Source organism: Natator depressus, chromosome 11 (assembly GCF_965152275.1).
Source record: "Natator depressus isolate rNatDep1 chromosome 11, rNatDep2.hap1, whole genome shotgun sequence".
Classification (NCBI taxonomy): domain Eukaryota; kingdom Metazoa; phylum Chordata; order Testudines; family Cheloniidae; genus Natator; species Natator depressus.
Window position 1 is genome coordinate 60,400,124 of NC_134244.1, and position 16,259 is coordinate 60,416,382.

Genomic DNA, 16,259 nt, shown 5'->3' on the forward strand with positions numbered 1-16,259 from the left:
CTTCAAATAATTCAGAGTCAATCAAGAGTTCTACTTTTAACTATCTGATCATTCCGCTTTCCTAACATTGCTTGAATCTTGCTAAAACACTTTAAGGGTAAGAAAAACAGCACAACCCATTTTAAAAGTGAACAGGCAGCTGCTGAAGCTGTCAACAGGCTACGCCTTTTTCAACCCCTCTGGCATGTCACAACACAGTGAAAGCATGCTCAGTTGTAAAACCAAATATTTAAATCCACACTGCAAGGCTGAAGAATGCAGACAGCATAGGGTCAGCTGCAACTTTTAACATTTTCATTAGAGCACAACTGGTTCTTTATCCTGAGCTTCAATTCGCTCCAAAGTATTCAAAATTAAGATTTAGGCATCTTTAACTAGAAGAACAGAATAAATTAAATTTATGTAAGAAACCAAATCTAAATATTAAAGCATTTTATCTGCTTGAAATACATTTAAATCTGATTCATGCACAATTTCTTTTAGCACTTCTAGTCTCAAAAGATCAATCTCCGATATAAGTTTTTAAAAATATTCTCTACCAGTGTTGTTTTAAGATACATTTGTTCTTATCCAATTGGGTATCATCAAGCCCACCATTTCTACTATGGGTGTTCCCTATACTCTGTGGCTTAGAAGGAAAGTACACAATATAAGTCTTTAGGAAACTTCCAGATGAAAGACTTTCAAAGCTCTTACACATGTGAGCTATCATGTGAAACATACCACACAGTGTAAGAGGGAAAGTTACTTAGGGTTAACTCGGATTCTCTGAAGATCTAATTCCTGCAGGTCTTGGACTTTTGATTCTTAACTTGAAATCAGAGCTCAAACAAATTTTGAATCCCACAGGTAAAAGAATTTTGATTCCAGAGGACAGCAACAGCAGGGTAGATTTTAAGTTAGGCCCCATATTGGCCATCATGCACCCACCCTGGAGGATGTAAATACTACCTTCCAAATCTTTCAATTAGTTTCTTCAGTTGTACAGGAGATGAACCTTCCAAAATAAGCCTATTTCAAGTGATTGGTTATGAAAAAAATGACCTTGATAGAAAAAAGCAGTCTTGTCATGACCTTCTAGTTTCAGGCCAAACAGGATCTTACCAAAAAGAAAATTTACTCAGATGTCCACTTAGAGACGGACCTTTTGCATGCACGGTCCAGAAAACTGGTATCAAAAGAAACAAAAGTTTGGAAGACTTTAAGCTCTTTAGTCCACTCCAAACTACCTTTTGACATCAAGCATAAGGAATATGGACTGCTGGGGATAGGCGTATAGGTGTGAAAAGGATGTGGACAAGATGAGAGCGTCATGAAGTGGAACGCCAACATCACTCAGGAGAGGAATCTCAGATGAAACTACAGCACCATCTTATCCTTGCAAAATCTGATATAAGGTGCATAATAACCAAGTCCTGAAGCTCTAGGAACAATGAAGTCTCTCTTTCAGAAAAGACAGCCTTCCATATAAGAAACTCACAGGAACCGAACAGTTCAAGAAAGCTTTCATCAGTTTTGTCAGAACAACAACATTACCCTCCCAGGAGTTGGGGGTGGTATAATGAAGTGTTTGGGTTTTTTTTTTTTTTTTTTTTTTTTTTTTTAAGTCATGCCCAATATGAATCTAACCTATAAGGAGCTACCTTGTCTACATTTAGCTAGTTCATGATAAACCAAAATAGTTGCCAAATATACTTGAGTGTTAGATTCTAACTATTAAAGAATGAACGAAGTTGAGCAGTTTTTGTGCAAAGTAAGTGGATCCACTTTGACCTGTATGCACTGTACTGAATAGTTGTCTGGGCCACCAAGATCACTGAGTTTTGCTTGTACTTTTGCTAACAGAGGAACTGGTGGAAGAAAGGCATCACTTGCTAGTGCCAGCTTTCCACAGTGCCATGAGTGGAAAACTGATTTATTGTACATGAGTGGCAAAGCACGCTGGTGCCCCACACAATGAAAGAAGATCTGATGTGTCTACTCATGACAATGTACCACTGATCGGCTGAGTCTGTGGTCTTATTTTCTTTCCCTGTCAGATATGTGGTGATTATCAATGTCTTGTGGAACAGATTCCAGTCTCACACTGCAGGACTTCCAAAGTCTGATGCACCTCCTTGAGTGTTTATGTGGAACATGGTAGCCTTAATTTTTGGAATACCATCTTTATGAAAGCCCTTATTATGTCATATGTACGCATCCTCATATCAAGAACATTTTTGTGCAACTGCTATTGTTTGAAAGAGAATTCCCTGGTTCCCCATCCTCATTTGGATTCATTCCTAATGATAAATTTTCCCTGGACTAGGCTATCCATTCTCTGGATCCAATGTAAGCGTCCCACTCTGAGGCTTGCTTCCACAAGGATTTCAAGAGTCCATTTATGTGGAGACATGCCTCTTGCATCCATGAGCTGCTATATTTGAAGAATAGAGTGAGCTGTCACCTACTGACTTATTCTTCTCCTTTCAGCCAGACTGACGTCTTGAATCCTGTCCCAAGTCTGGAAGGACTGGAATCGAGCTGTGTCTAGCACAGTTTCTACGTACTCCACTTACTGGAGCTAAATCAGGTCTTTAGGTAGTTTATGATGAATCCTAGCAACTCACCCTGGTGTTGACAAACTCATCTTTTGACATGATCCACAGTGGTGTGGGTGATCGTAATCAGCTAGCTATCTAAGCAGGTGAAAGGTATGCTCTCCCAGCTTGTGCAGGTAGACAACAACTGCCACCACACATTTCATGAACACCAACAAAACCAACTCAGAAGTCAAGAAAATTGATAGTGCTTGTCCTTTACTAGAAATAATATCTTTCCAGTAGTTGAGAAACACACCTATGTGCAAGGAAGCACCCAAAATCTCTAGACAGCTCAGCCAGTTGCTTTCCTCTAGAAGAATTGTAGTAGCCATGCTGGTCCCAGGATATGAGCAAGCAGTTTTTAAAGTCTGGATAAAAATTATTTCCAGCTTGAGGAAGATCAAATTCAGACAATAGCAAACCTTCGCTCTAACAAGAAGCTACTTAAATGCTAAAAAAAATAGAGACATGGGAACACAGACAACCCTAGAATTGTCATAGTGAGAACTATGCTTCTACTAACAATTACAAGCATTGCACCTTAGAACTGGAAAACTCCGCACACAGCATTCCATCAGAACCAGACACTGAACTGTCCCCAGGCACAGGTCTTGACAGAAATGTCTCACTTTAGGAAGAACTAGTATACACACATTTTATTTAAAAGTAAATACAGCGAGGGGGTTTAATGAAATAGGGATTAAAAATAGGCTCTATCCTGATTACACAGTGTCTCCCCTGAAAGAAAGAGAGATACCCTTGCCAAGCAACTCACCTGAAAGGTGCTACTCAGATCAACCGCATTTCATCCAAATAAGCTCAGGGCAAATTTGGGAGAATATATTTTTTATTCCAGTGCCAAGAGACCATAACAACTTCTCTAATACTGATAAGTGAATATGAACTCCAGGAAGAGAGGAGATCAATTCCATCATGAATCTGAAAGTAAGTTAACTTACATCTACTAAAAGGAGGGACTTATGGTTAGAGCACAAGACTCGGAGAAAGGAAAACTGGGTTATGTTTCCAGCTCTGAGAGACTTGTGGGACTTTGAGGCACAAAGGTCCAATGAATTTCTCATTTCCCCATAATTACAGATGGGCACCGTTTACAGATGATGACCTTCACACAATCCACCCTTTTATATTGGAAAAATGTTACCAAACAAATGAGCAAGCACATGCAAGAGATACAGACAGAGAGAATACCTACTTCATGGGTGCGTCATGAGGCTTAATTCATGATTTAAGAAGCACCCGGAGATCCTATAATGATAGGTGCCACAGAAGTGAAAGTTTTCAGAGTAACAGCCGTGTTAGTCTGTATTCGCAAAAAGAAAAGGAGTACTTGTGGCACCTTAGAGACTAACCAATTTATTTGAGCATAAGCTTTCGTGAGCTACAGCTCACTTCATCGGATGCATACTGTGGAAAATACAGAAGATGTTTTTATACACACAAACCATGAAAAAAATGGGTGTTTATCACTACAAAAGGTTCTCTCTCCCCCCACCCTACTCTCCTGCTGGTAATAGCTTATCTAAAGTGATCACTCTCCTTACAATGTGTATGATAATCAAGGTGGGCCATTTCCAGCACAAATCCAGGGTTTAACAAGAACGTCTGAGGAACAGTGGGGGGGGGTGGGGGGGAAGGGGGAAGGAATAAACAAGGGGAAATAGGTTACGTTTTATAATAACTCAACCATTCCCAGTCTCTATTCAAGCCTAAGTTAATTGTATCCAATTTGCAAATTAATTCCAATTCAGCAGTCTCTCGTTGGAGTCTGTTTTTGAAGTTTTTTTGTTGAAGGATAGTCACTTTGAGATCAGAAATCGAGTGACCAGAGAGATTGAAGTGTTCTCCGACTGGTTTTTGAATGTTATAATTCTTGACATCTGATTTGTGTCCATTTATTGTATTACTACAATTTAATATTTCACTAACTGTTGAACATTTAACTGATTGAGGACCTGTTCATGGGATCCATATGTAAGATCACATGAATATTTTGTACCAATCACTAACTTTGAGTGCTTGAAAAGACCTCTGGGGCTTGCTCATCAAAAGTATAGAAGTAAAGAAAACTGCTAATGTCTTACCTGAAGAAGAGCTTTGTGTGGCTCGAAAGCTTCTCTCTCACCAGCAAAAGTTAGTCCGATAAAAGATACTATCTCACCCACCTTGACCCTCTCCTTGGAAGAATTAAGGCTTTGGGAGGCAAATACATTTTTAAGTATATATTATGCTTGCTGAGGATTATTCATATTTTAACAGTCAATTCCCAAATACTGAAGAATATTAAGTGTGGATTTGCTTAGAAATATGTCCAATGTTTGAAGCAGTTAGTGGGTCTAAATTCTAGAAAATGTAAAGGCCTCCTTTCCCACAGCATAGCCATCTGTTTAGTGCTGTTAACCATACCAAAGACTCTTCCTGGAGTAGCTTTTAAGGAGAACATATAACTGATTAAGATCAAGAGTGCTTCGTATATTTCTGCATAACTGTGGATTCTCTAGGGGTTTCCTGAAAAAGCTGTATGATTTTACAAACTTGGTTAGACTTTTATAGCTCTCTATCTACAGCTAGCTAGCTAGATATCTTAGCTGGCTTTAAAAATGCTTCACCAGTTAAAATTCACTACCTACTTCAAGACATTTGTTGAGACCAGCTCTCACAAGGGTGCATTCACAAGCTCCTAGCAGAGTCCTTTGAAATAAAAGGGCATGGCAGATTAAATTTGAGCCAAAGTGTAGGTTTCAGTTAAACAAGCTTTTACAAGTAAGGGCAATAGAACCATATCAATTTTTAAAATTGAACTTTAAGGGGTTTTTTTAATAAACAGCATTTCCCTGAGTTTGCAAACACTTCAGACTTGCTAAGAGAGAGACTGACTATAAAGCAAAGTGCTAGTTCTGCATTTCACTATTTTTGAAATCTTCATGTGTATTATTTCTTATTTTGTGTGCACCTGTAACTTTGTAAAACACTGGAATGAGAAATGGAGTACCATTCAGCATGATTTCAGAGAATTTTATTTTACTATTTTCTCTAACCTCATTCGGCCAGAAAAGCACTTTAGAATCTTACTGCTACCTCTAAACAAGAGTCATTAAGATTTTTTTCCCATCTCAGTAGTCCAGGAGTCCTTTTAAACAGTCCTGCCATTTTTGATCACTTTCAGTCAGGCATATATCTATATTTGAACAGTTCGTGAAATCCAAGAATGGAATGATGATTCTTCTGCCAAACCACAGGGTTTGTTCAGCTGAGACTTCTATAGCTATAAAAAAGCCACATTATGAAGTAGTGAGGAATACATCTGCACCACTATTAGTTTTAAGATAAATTTAAGCATGTAACACAATACTTTTGTTGGCTCCCCTCACACACAAACTCCAAATTTAAGGCCTAATTTACATAAAAGGAAAAACGATATTCCTAATTCCTATTCTAATATTGTATGTTAGAATGAAAAGGCAGAGGACAGCAAGGGTATCAGGTTTTCAGTACTGCTGTAAATAAAACCCTAGTTATACAGTAAGTTTCTGAAGTTCATCACTATAAAGTAGCTTAACCAGCAAGAAGGCCAATAAATATATCCATGCTCTGTGGATTTCAGCCTTCCACAAAATCCAGATGTAGTTTGTTTTTATTACCACTATAAAACAAATGTCTCAAAACAACTTGCAAATATAACTTGGCAATCCAGACATACCACTTAAATGTTACGTCAAACTTTACAATAGAGTGCAGCTTGATTTAAGTAAATAATTCAAGAAGGAGAGTTTTTTATATGGTGGCATAGGTGCTGACTCTGTGGGTGCTCAAACCCTGGAGCACCCTAAGGGGAAAAAAAAAGTAGTGGGTGCTTAGCACCAGGGCCGGCCCACAACATTTTGGCACCTGAGGCGGGGAGCTCGAATGACACCGCCAGGCCCCCTTGCTTGGCCCAAAACTTTGAAAGGTCTCAATTCTGCCTCCTTCCTGTTCTACTCCTCTCATGGTACTGCTCTGCTACCTACCCCAATAAAGGAGAACTAACAACTTAAAATGCCTTGTTCAAAAATTTTAAGTAACACTTAACTTTCAAACGCCTCTTGACTGCATAGTAAACACTGGCATTTTTATCTGTCTGCATAATCAAAGTGGTGCTTTCCGTGCCTTCTTGGCTGCAAAGATTTGAACTGCTTCCTGAAGGTCCACAGTCTGGGCCACCTCATGCTCTATTGAGATGGTTGCTATGCCGATCAGCCTCTCCTGTGTCATTGTGGAGCATAGATGTGTTTTTATTAACTTCAGCTTAGAGAAGCTGGGTTCTCTATTGGCAACTGTTTCAGGACGTGTTAGAAGTATGCGCAGAGCAACAAAAACATTTGGAAAGAGGGTGGTCATCTCATTTGTGCACATATATTTCAGAACAGCCTTTGGAGTTGCTCCTGCTGAAATGCATCTTGAAAGGGCTTTCAGGTCATCACCTAAATCACTCGCATCAATATTGCACATGTCATCATGTGTCAACACTGTCTCTAGTGCCCTGCATTGCTGGTGTAGGTCTTCTTCAGGTATAGTGAGGAGTTTTGGAATATCATACAACATCCCAAATATACTGCTGTGTTCCTTGAGCTGCATGAAACGTTCTTCAACTGACTGTATTGCACAGTCTAGCACCTGGTTAAAGAATTCAACTTTGAATTGTTGTTTGGGGTCTCTTACGGGATTATCCCGTGCCTTGTAATCAAAATGTTATCTTCTTCGGTGACTTGTATTCTTGAATGGGTGGGAAAATAGCTTCAGTGTGAAATTCTTCTGCCAACTTCTGTGCACTCTTCAGAATGTTTTGAAATCCCTCATCTGACCGGTAAGACTGTAGGTATGACTTTGTTCAGTTGTTCCATTGCTCCAGATATATCAAGGTCAACACCTTGGAGTCTCTTGCTTACAACATTTATTTCAAACAGTATGTCATAGCACAACACTTAGCCACACAGGAATTGGAAGTTATGTAAGTTTCTGGTGATTCCATTTCCCTCTGCCACTGTTCTCCCACGAACAGTTCCTGTCATAGCATTATCCTCCATAATGGCAACTATGGCATCATCTATCTTCCCAATTTGGTGTTTGATAGGCTTTATCGCCTCCACTCGACTTTCCCATCATGTGGCACTCAGTGCTTTCAGTATCAGAGAGGATATTCCCAGAAGTTGCTTCAAAATTTGCCATCGATGAGTTGATGCAGGCAAAAATACATAGATGCTCTGAAGTACATTAAAAAATTCAGCAGCCTCACTAGAAGCTGATGCTGCATCACTGACCCCCAAGTTCAATGAATGAGAACTGCATGGGACAAAAAAAAAGCTTGAGGGTTTAAGTCTCAGATCTGTGTCTGCACTCCTCCTTTCTTTCCTCTCACGTTGGCACCATTATCGTAGCCCTGACCCCTCATGTCAGCTATAGCAATTCCCGTATCTTCCAGCTGTTTAAGAAGCACATTTGTCATACCAGCTCCTGTAGTACCATCAATGTCAATACATTCTAGAAAATGCTCTCTGACAGTCACCATTGCAGGGACATTTTTACTAGGTTCTGTTTTTGTTACAAAACATGCTATTAAAGTCATTTGTTCCGTATGGCTGATGTCAGGTGTGCAGTCCAGAATAACAGAGTAATATCTTGCTGACTTCAGATCTGCCACAATCTTCTGTTTGACTGTTGTTGCCAGTAACTGTATGATCTCATTTTGATTTTTTTTTTCCAAGGTAGTGGTGTGTGTACATTTCTTGGGTGGTGACTCTTCTTAGATGCTCCTGGAGTATAGCATCAAACTCAGCCATCAGCTCCACAATTTTAAGGAAGTTTCCATTGTTTGACACATACAGCTGATCTGAAGTTCCAAGCAGTGCTAGGTTTAGGGTAGCAAGCATTCTCACAATGGCAATGAGCCTTTTCAGAACATTTTGCCAGTAAAGAGACTGATGCAATCTTCTCTTGATGCTGATCATCTATGGTGGCCTTTAACCTTAGTCTCATCTCAAGCTCTTTCCACCTATGGAACGCTCTCTGGTGATTTGCTGCCTTCTCATGGCATGCCAGATTTCTACCCAGACTTTTCCAGTCCTTTGTTCCTGTAGAACCCAATGTGGCTGGAACATTAGACTGGAAGAGTTTGTAACAAAAACAGTATGCAGCACTCTGGTTTTTGAGTACATAAGCCGTGGCCGCTCCACTTTGTCACCATTGGGGATTTCACACCAGTAATGTGTTGGATGGAAACTTCTATTTTCATTGTCTTTGGGGAACATGAAGTTTTTCACTTGCTGTGGTCCATGCAGTACAAGGAAGTCCCTCAGGCTACTGCTCAAATGGGTCCACAATCCTGGATCATCTAGACTTAAAGGAACTAAACTCAGCAGCAGCTGTTTCTTGCGCCTCCACCACACTCTTCTCTGATCTACACTTTTCTTCAGGAATGTACATGGTTACATCCATTTGAGATGGAGATATTGATGCTGCAGCAGCTGCCAGGTCACCTGCACTCTGACTAACCCGAAGATCAAGCATCTCCTCACCTCTCACATCCTCACTGGAGCTGGAAGGCTCACCGTGAACATTTGTGTCTATGTATCTCAGGAGAGCTCCTTCCTGCTTAGATAGAAATGCTTCCTTTGCTTGCTTTCTTTTTCTGAATGCTGCCCCAGAGGGGCGTGTTCTTCTTTCACTCATGACTGCTGTTCTGTGCCAGCTATAGTGGCTCTCAACACTCAGTTGAAGGGGACAAATAAGCAGGCTGGTAGCAGGGCCTGAGTGAGGGAAGATATCAGCGTCTTAAAGGGCCTAACTGCCTCCTACTACTTCAGCTGACTGCCTGTTCTCCTCTAGTGGGTTCAGGGAAGCAGCAGGAAACAGGAAGCTCCCTGAGAAGCTGGTATTAATCCGTCCAGGCTCCTGGGGGTGCTAGAGAGGTACATAAGAGGCTTCTCCTCTCTCTCTCCCTGCAGCTCCTGCTGCATTCTGTTATTCCCTCTCACCTTTTCTCCTGCCTGCCTGCCATGTCTCTTGTGTCCTCCTTCCTCCAGCACAGCACTCCACCATCTCTGTGCATCTAGAGCAGAGAGAATACGTATGCACCAGCAGCAGACAATTTTCTACACTCTGGGTCCTAGTGGCGCCCCCCCCACAGTCTGGCATCTGAAGCGGCTGCCTCAGTTCACCTCACGGTAAGGCCACCCCTGCTTAGCACCCACCTGCAGCCAGCTCCCCTGCCCCAAGCCCTCCTGACCGCCACCATCAGCTGTTCCACAGCATGCAAAAGGCACTGGGAGGTAGGGTGAAGGGGAGTAGGGATGGAGCGCGCTCAGGGGAGGGGGCGGAAAGAGGCAGGGCGGGCTGCAGGCTTGGGAGAACAGATCAGGTGGAGGTGGGGCCTGAGCACCTCCAGGGGCCTGGAAGAAGCTGGCACCTGTGTATGGTAGTGAATAAATAAGGAATACTTCAAGTTTACCTCTTCCATTTTTAAACCTATGAAGTACAATGACTAATTCTTCTAAGTCAGCTCAGATTTCCATATCTGACAGTATACTGCACTATGTCCCTTAGATGTTACAAAAGAAAATATGGTCTAGTGCTTCATCCACAGGATTGAGAATCCAGAGGTCTGAATTCTGTTCCTGGCTCATCCACAGACACGTACTGTGATTTTAGGAAAGCCATTTAACCAGTCTGAGCCTCTATATCTCATCTTCAAAACAGAAACAACATTCATTACTTCACAGAAGCAATGAACAGACTTACGCTGGGTGATGGTAAGCAGCCAGTGATCACAGTACATGTAGGTATCAGTGACACAGGGAAAGATAGGAGACGGGTCCTAATTTAGGCTGCTAAGAGATTAAAGTGGGAGTGCTCCTACATAAACAATACTTATAAATAATATTTACTTAAAGAGTTACAAAAGGGCTCACTAAAGTAGGTGACTGGGGAACAAAATGGCAAATGAAATTCAATGTTGAGAAGTATAAAGCAACACATATTGGAAAAAATAATCCCAACTATATATACAAAATGATGGGATCTAAATTAGCTATTACCATTCAAGAAAGATCTTGGAGTTCTCTGAAATGTCTGCTCAATGTACTGTAGCACTCAAAAAAGTTAACAATGTGAGGAACCATTGGGAAAGGGAAAGATAATAAGAAAATATCATAATGCCACTATATAAATCCATGGTAGTTCCCACATCTTGAACACTGTATGTAGTTCTGGTCTCCCTAGCTACAAAAATATATATTAGAATTTGAAAAAGTACAGCGAAGGGCAACAAAAACAATTGGGGTATGGAACAGTTTCCATATGAGGAGAAATTAAAAAGACTGGGACTGTTCATTTTATAAAAGAGACAACTAAGGGGGGGGGGGGGATATGATAGAGGTCTATAAAATGAATGGAGTGGAGAAGTGAATAAGGAAGTACATTTACCCCTTTATATAACAAAAAAACCAGAAGTAACCCAATGAAATTAGTGGGCAGCACATTTAAAAACAAACAAAAAGAAGTACTTCTTCACACAACGCACACTTAACATATGGAACTCATTGCCAGGGGATGTTGTGAAGGCCAAAAAGTATAACTGGCTTCAAAAAAGAATTACTGGTAGATAAGTTCATGGAGAATAGGTCCATCAATGGCTGTTAGCCAAGATGGTCAGAGACACAACTCCATGCTCTAGGTATCCCTAAACCTCTGACCACCAGAAGCGGGGACTGGAAAACAGGGGACGGATCACTTGAAACTGCCCTGTTCTGTTCATTCCCTCTGAAACATCAGGCACTGACCACTCAGAAAGCAGGATACTGGGCTAGATGGACCATTGGTCTGACCCAGAACAGCCATTCTTATAACAACTTGGTTCATCATTTTTAAGACTCTAAGATGCTCAGACAGAAAGCACTACATATGTGACAAGTAATTTAAATATTCATTGATAATGAAGTGACATGTCTACATAAATAGAATAAAGTAGTATTTCACTAAATCAGGCTTTGGGCCAGAAAGTGAACAAGAAAAATTCATTTCAAAATATTTTCAATGCAACTAACCAAAAAATAGCTTGTATAATGTAAGCTAAACCAAACTATAATTGTATAAAATGTCACATAATGAAATGCTATTTATTGTATATTACTGTACCTTCAAGAATAATTTAAGTCAGAAGACACTCCAATGTAGATGACCATTCAAAAAAGCCTGCTATTACCTTTGAAAGATCCAGGCTAAATCCCCATAAGCCATACAGAAAGACTGACCCAACAGAACGCATACAACTTTTGGAAGACATACTATCTAATCTAACTGACATCAACTGGTATATGTATAAGCTAATTAATAAAATAACAGTAATGAAGATGAAGTGCATATAATCTGAGTGCTTAAAAATATATTTCTTACTGAAGAGACTTCAGAAGTGAAACCACTTGCTAACATATCTGAAAGTGCAGAGTATGAACCAATTTGTTTTGTTTGCTCTGCATTGGACTTTCAACCTCAGCAGAAACACAACTCCTCCTTCCCAGAAATACTCAAAAGTACTAAGTTACCATTAACTTATATTTGTAAATATAAAGTAGTGATGAGTTATTCTTAAATTCATTTTTAGTTTGCCTTTTCTGGGGTACTTTTTGACTTGTAGTATCAGTTGCTCCTATACAGTTACAATGGATTGGTAGTTCTCTGCACAGCACAAGTGTGCCACATTTTCTTCTTTTAGCTCCATTTCTTACAAGAGAAAAACAATTTTCATAAATAAGTACAGTATCACAGTAACTAGAGTTTTATCACTGCTGTATTACTAGGCTTGGCAGAATTAAATTTTTAAAAATAATTTTAATGGATAATATCAATGCTCATTTTTAACAACTGTTTTCAATTTTTATCAATTTAAATTCTCACCAGCACAGGAAATTATGGAGGGTCAGAATTATTCAATGACAGTAGACATTGAGATTCAAAAAGTGAAAGCTTTATAACAGTTAAAACACAAATTGTCAACATCACATGACAAAATATGCAAGCCTAAATATCCTTAAATCAAACTCTAGGTTCTTAAACATTTTTCTCATGTTGCCTACCTGCAAATTTTGGTCATCAATAGAAATATTTTTTTGTTGGTTCGTGCGTGAAATCAATGTTTACTGACATTTACCTATAAAAATCTAATCCTTCCAAGCCTATACATTACCAACTGTAGTTTAAATAGTACAGAAAAACTCAGTAAACTCAAATACCCATATTCCACATTAATAGGTAAGTAGCAATATGGGTTCTGTGGCTCATCTAAGAATTTCACTCATTTCCCCATCCTTTCACACCCTTCTCCCTGTCAGCAACTGGAAGGGAGTGGGAGCTTCAAAATTTTCTCCATACCGACTCCTTTCTTTATTTACTGAAAGGAAGCTTCTCATACCTTCCTTCTGGCAAAGAGTTTCCAAATTCCCAATCCTTAACAATCATGGATTTTTATTTTTAAATGAAAACAGGAGGACATCCCACACTACTAGCAAGTCTCATTACTGTTTTTTTTTCTTTTCTACTGTGTGCATACCATTGCTGCAACTCAAATTGAAAAGTATCTTTTTCAGTTCCATGGAGCTGCTCTCAAAGAGCCAGCAAAGCCAAGAACTAAGTCATCTGCTGATGGGTTGGAGCACACACTTCAACAGAGGTGCAGGAAAAGGCAGACTCTCCTCCTCTGCTTGTAACAGAGACCCTCCCACCACTGCTGTCCACAAAGTAGGTTTTAGTTTCTGAGAAATAATATCAGTGAAACTGGCACACACAACTATTGCTCCTGCATTCACCTGTTCTCCTAAAAAGCTTCATATTACTATTAAGTGTCTCTCAAATTGTGTGCAGATATAATTAACTAAAGTTAAATTGCTAGAAATGCCAGAATCTAGCAAATTTTGATAAGCAAAACATAGAAGTTTTCCAAATACAATAGTTATAAATCACTCTTTTTGAATAGTCTGTAAATTTTAGTTTACCTTTCAAACCAAGTCAGCCAGACTTATCTACCCATGTGAAAAATCATTGTCTTAAGCCATGCATTAATAAGGTAGGCTGTGAAGTGTTTATTCTTATTTTCTCCAAGGAAGTAATCATTGAGCTTGTTTGCGCTTCTTTAAATTTTTTAAAAGAATTTTAAAACTTAATGAAGTAATTTCACCAAGCGAATTTAGTATATACATTTTGACTATATGTATTAGTTTGAAAGGTCCTTAAGTTATCTAATCATACCTGACAAAAGAAATGGTTGTAGATGTTCAGAAAGCCGCTGGGAGACATTTGCATTAGTTAATACATTTTATGAAAATTTAGAATCTGAAAATAATTATGTGATTAAAAGGTCAAGAAACTCTTTTGGAGTTCTCAAACAGCTGTCAACGACACAGTTCAAAAGAATTTACACAATCAATGATTAGTATTTATATAATTAACTGATTACTCCAAATGCTAGAGAGTGTGTCACGGTTACTTTTCCTCTCTCTCTTACTAACCCAATAGTAAGAGAACGCAAAATGGTTAAGTCTATTAAACTTAAGGGAGAAACTAAAATAATACTGTTTTAACAGAGACCAAGTAGAGGGACACAATTTGGATACTAGAAAATTCAGACAAATGTGATTTAAGTTAAGACTTCCAAAACGTGTTTCAAAGAAAGGAGGGAGGAAGATATCAGAAACAAAACAAAGAGTCAAGAATACGTGTTGAACTTAGAAGCAGAGTTGACGTAGTAACTGCAAAGAGGAAAAAAAAGTGAATCTCTATCCCAAGGGAGCAGGAGCTTGAAATACATACAGATACAAGGACTAGATGGCAAACTAAGAAATGTTCCACTGCCATCCAATCTCCAAGAAGATAGTGCAGAAAAGGCACAAAAGCAGATGAGTACTTTAATAAGATTACATGAACAAAAATGTATGAGCAGCATGGCTCTCTTGATCTTTCCAATGAGGCAGTTAAAAAAAAAAATCCAAGACATCAGGTTAAGCATATGTGTGGTCAGTGTTGCATTAGTGACCATTATTGTTATAATAATATTTAACAGACATTATAAATTCTTGCGATAGTTATGTTTTAATAATTGTACTTTAAAATGTAAAATTTAATGGATCAAATTCCTAATGGCAAATAAGCATCCTGCAGAGTTGGCAATCTGCTTTGGAAACATGTAAAGCACACAATGCAAAATCAGGAGCCAAGTAAGAGTGAACAGGATTTGTGACCATGTAGATAAGAAATAAGAGACTTGTTAAATGGTCTCTAGGCAAAAATTCTCTTAACCCTTGAGATTTCTTACAGCGTATCACAGGTGAACACTATCCATCAAGACATGTGACAGACAGGAATTACAGAAATCAAAATCACCTAAACTGGGATTGAAAAAGGAGATGCCTTAATTCCTGCATTCAAAATCAACACAGCCACGAGGCCCCCCAGAGATGAGGTTAACAACATATAAAATTAACTTTATTCTGCCCAACCTGTACACAATGAAAAAGTTAACACCTATGCAGGTTCAAGAAACTTTTGAAATAATACATTAAAGGACAGAAAATGGGAAAATGACCTATTAAAGAAAACGAAGATTCAGTTTTATTCCATATTGAATGGAACACACCCCAGCATTGTATCGGGATTAGGGAGAGGGGCACTGAACGCAGGAATAGGACGTGAACAAACTTCATTATCAATATACTAATGAAAAAAGAATTTCAAGACTGGAATATTAACGAAAAGATCGGTACCTTTACTTCAAAAAGACTTAAAAATGTGAAAAGGAGGTTATGCATGACACAGGTGGTTAGTTTCACTCAGAGGCCAAGTCTACACTAGAAAAGCATAGCTCAGGACAAACTGATGTTTAGTTTAATCACAGTTTTCTGAAATGAAAAAGATGCTTAAAGAAGTGTTAACTGCAGCTTTCTGAAACAGTACTGAATGGTTTGTCCTGGACTACATTACGGTTAAACTGTTTCAGAGAATCAAAACTGGATACGCGGCCTACACCCATTACTAGCAAGAGGTATGATTTCTAGGATAGGCCAGATAACTGGAGATATGATGGAACACCACACACTTCAGCTCTCAGACCCAAGTTGAATATTATCTTAAATCTAGCTACAAATTTATACTTTCTGACTACACTAATACCCAGAAGTAGACTACATATAACTTTATACAAAATCTGTTTTAAAAAATAAATAATAAATATTAGTTATCACTAAATTTTCACCCATAAGTTTCACTGTAAGATAATTTTGATCTTAGGTTTACTTGAGAATTTCACTGTCAAGGAAAGGAAACTATACCTGTAGTAAGATATGGGCAGGGAGTAAGAGGGTACTTGGGGCACTCAGTCAGAGACTGCCCCATGTCCCTAGAGATATTGTGAAAACAAGAATAGGGGACCGAAGGTAATAGTGCCACAGCCATAAAATAGTTTTATTACCATCTAAGAAGTAGAGAACAATTAAAGTATTTATAATTTGAATACTGAAATCAAATAAATTTGGACAAATATTAGACAAGTTATAGAAAATAAAATTCTCAATTTCAGAAGCCCTGTAGTCTCATTCAACAGTCTTCATTCTAAGCCACAAAAGATTAGCAGTAGCAACA

At 38.9% G+C, this 16,259-nt stretch overlaps 1 protein-coding gene across 5 annotated transcripts in view; it reads right to left on the reverse strand.

Moving 5' to 3' along the window:
* Window positions 1-16,259, reverse strand: part of RAPH1 (Ras association (RalGDS/AF-6) and pleckstrin homology domains 1) — a 536,692-nt gene that overhangs the window by 132,558 nt on the left and 387,875 nt on the right. The window contains exon 1 of one of the 5 annotated variants that reach the window (XM_074967967.1): window positions 4,685-4,785. The exons of the other annotated variants lie outside the window; for them this stretch is intronic. The gene's annotated coding sequence lies outside the window, so the exon portion shown is untranslated. Of the gene's footprint in view, window positions 1-4,684; window positions 4,786-16,259 lie in introns of those variants that run through there. 5 annotated transcript variants of the gene reach the window in all.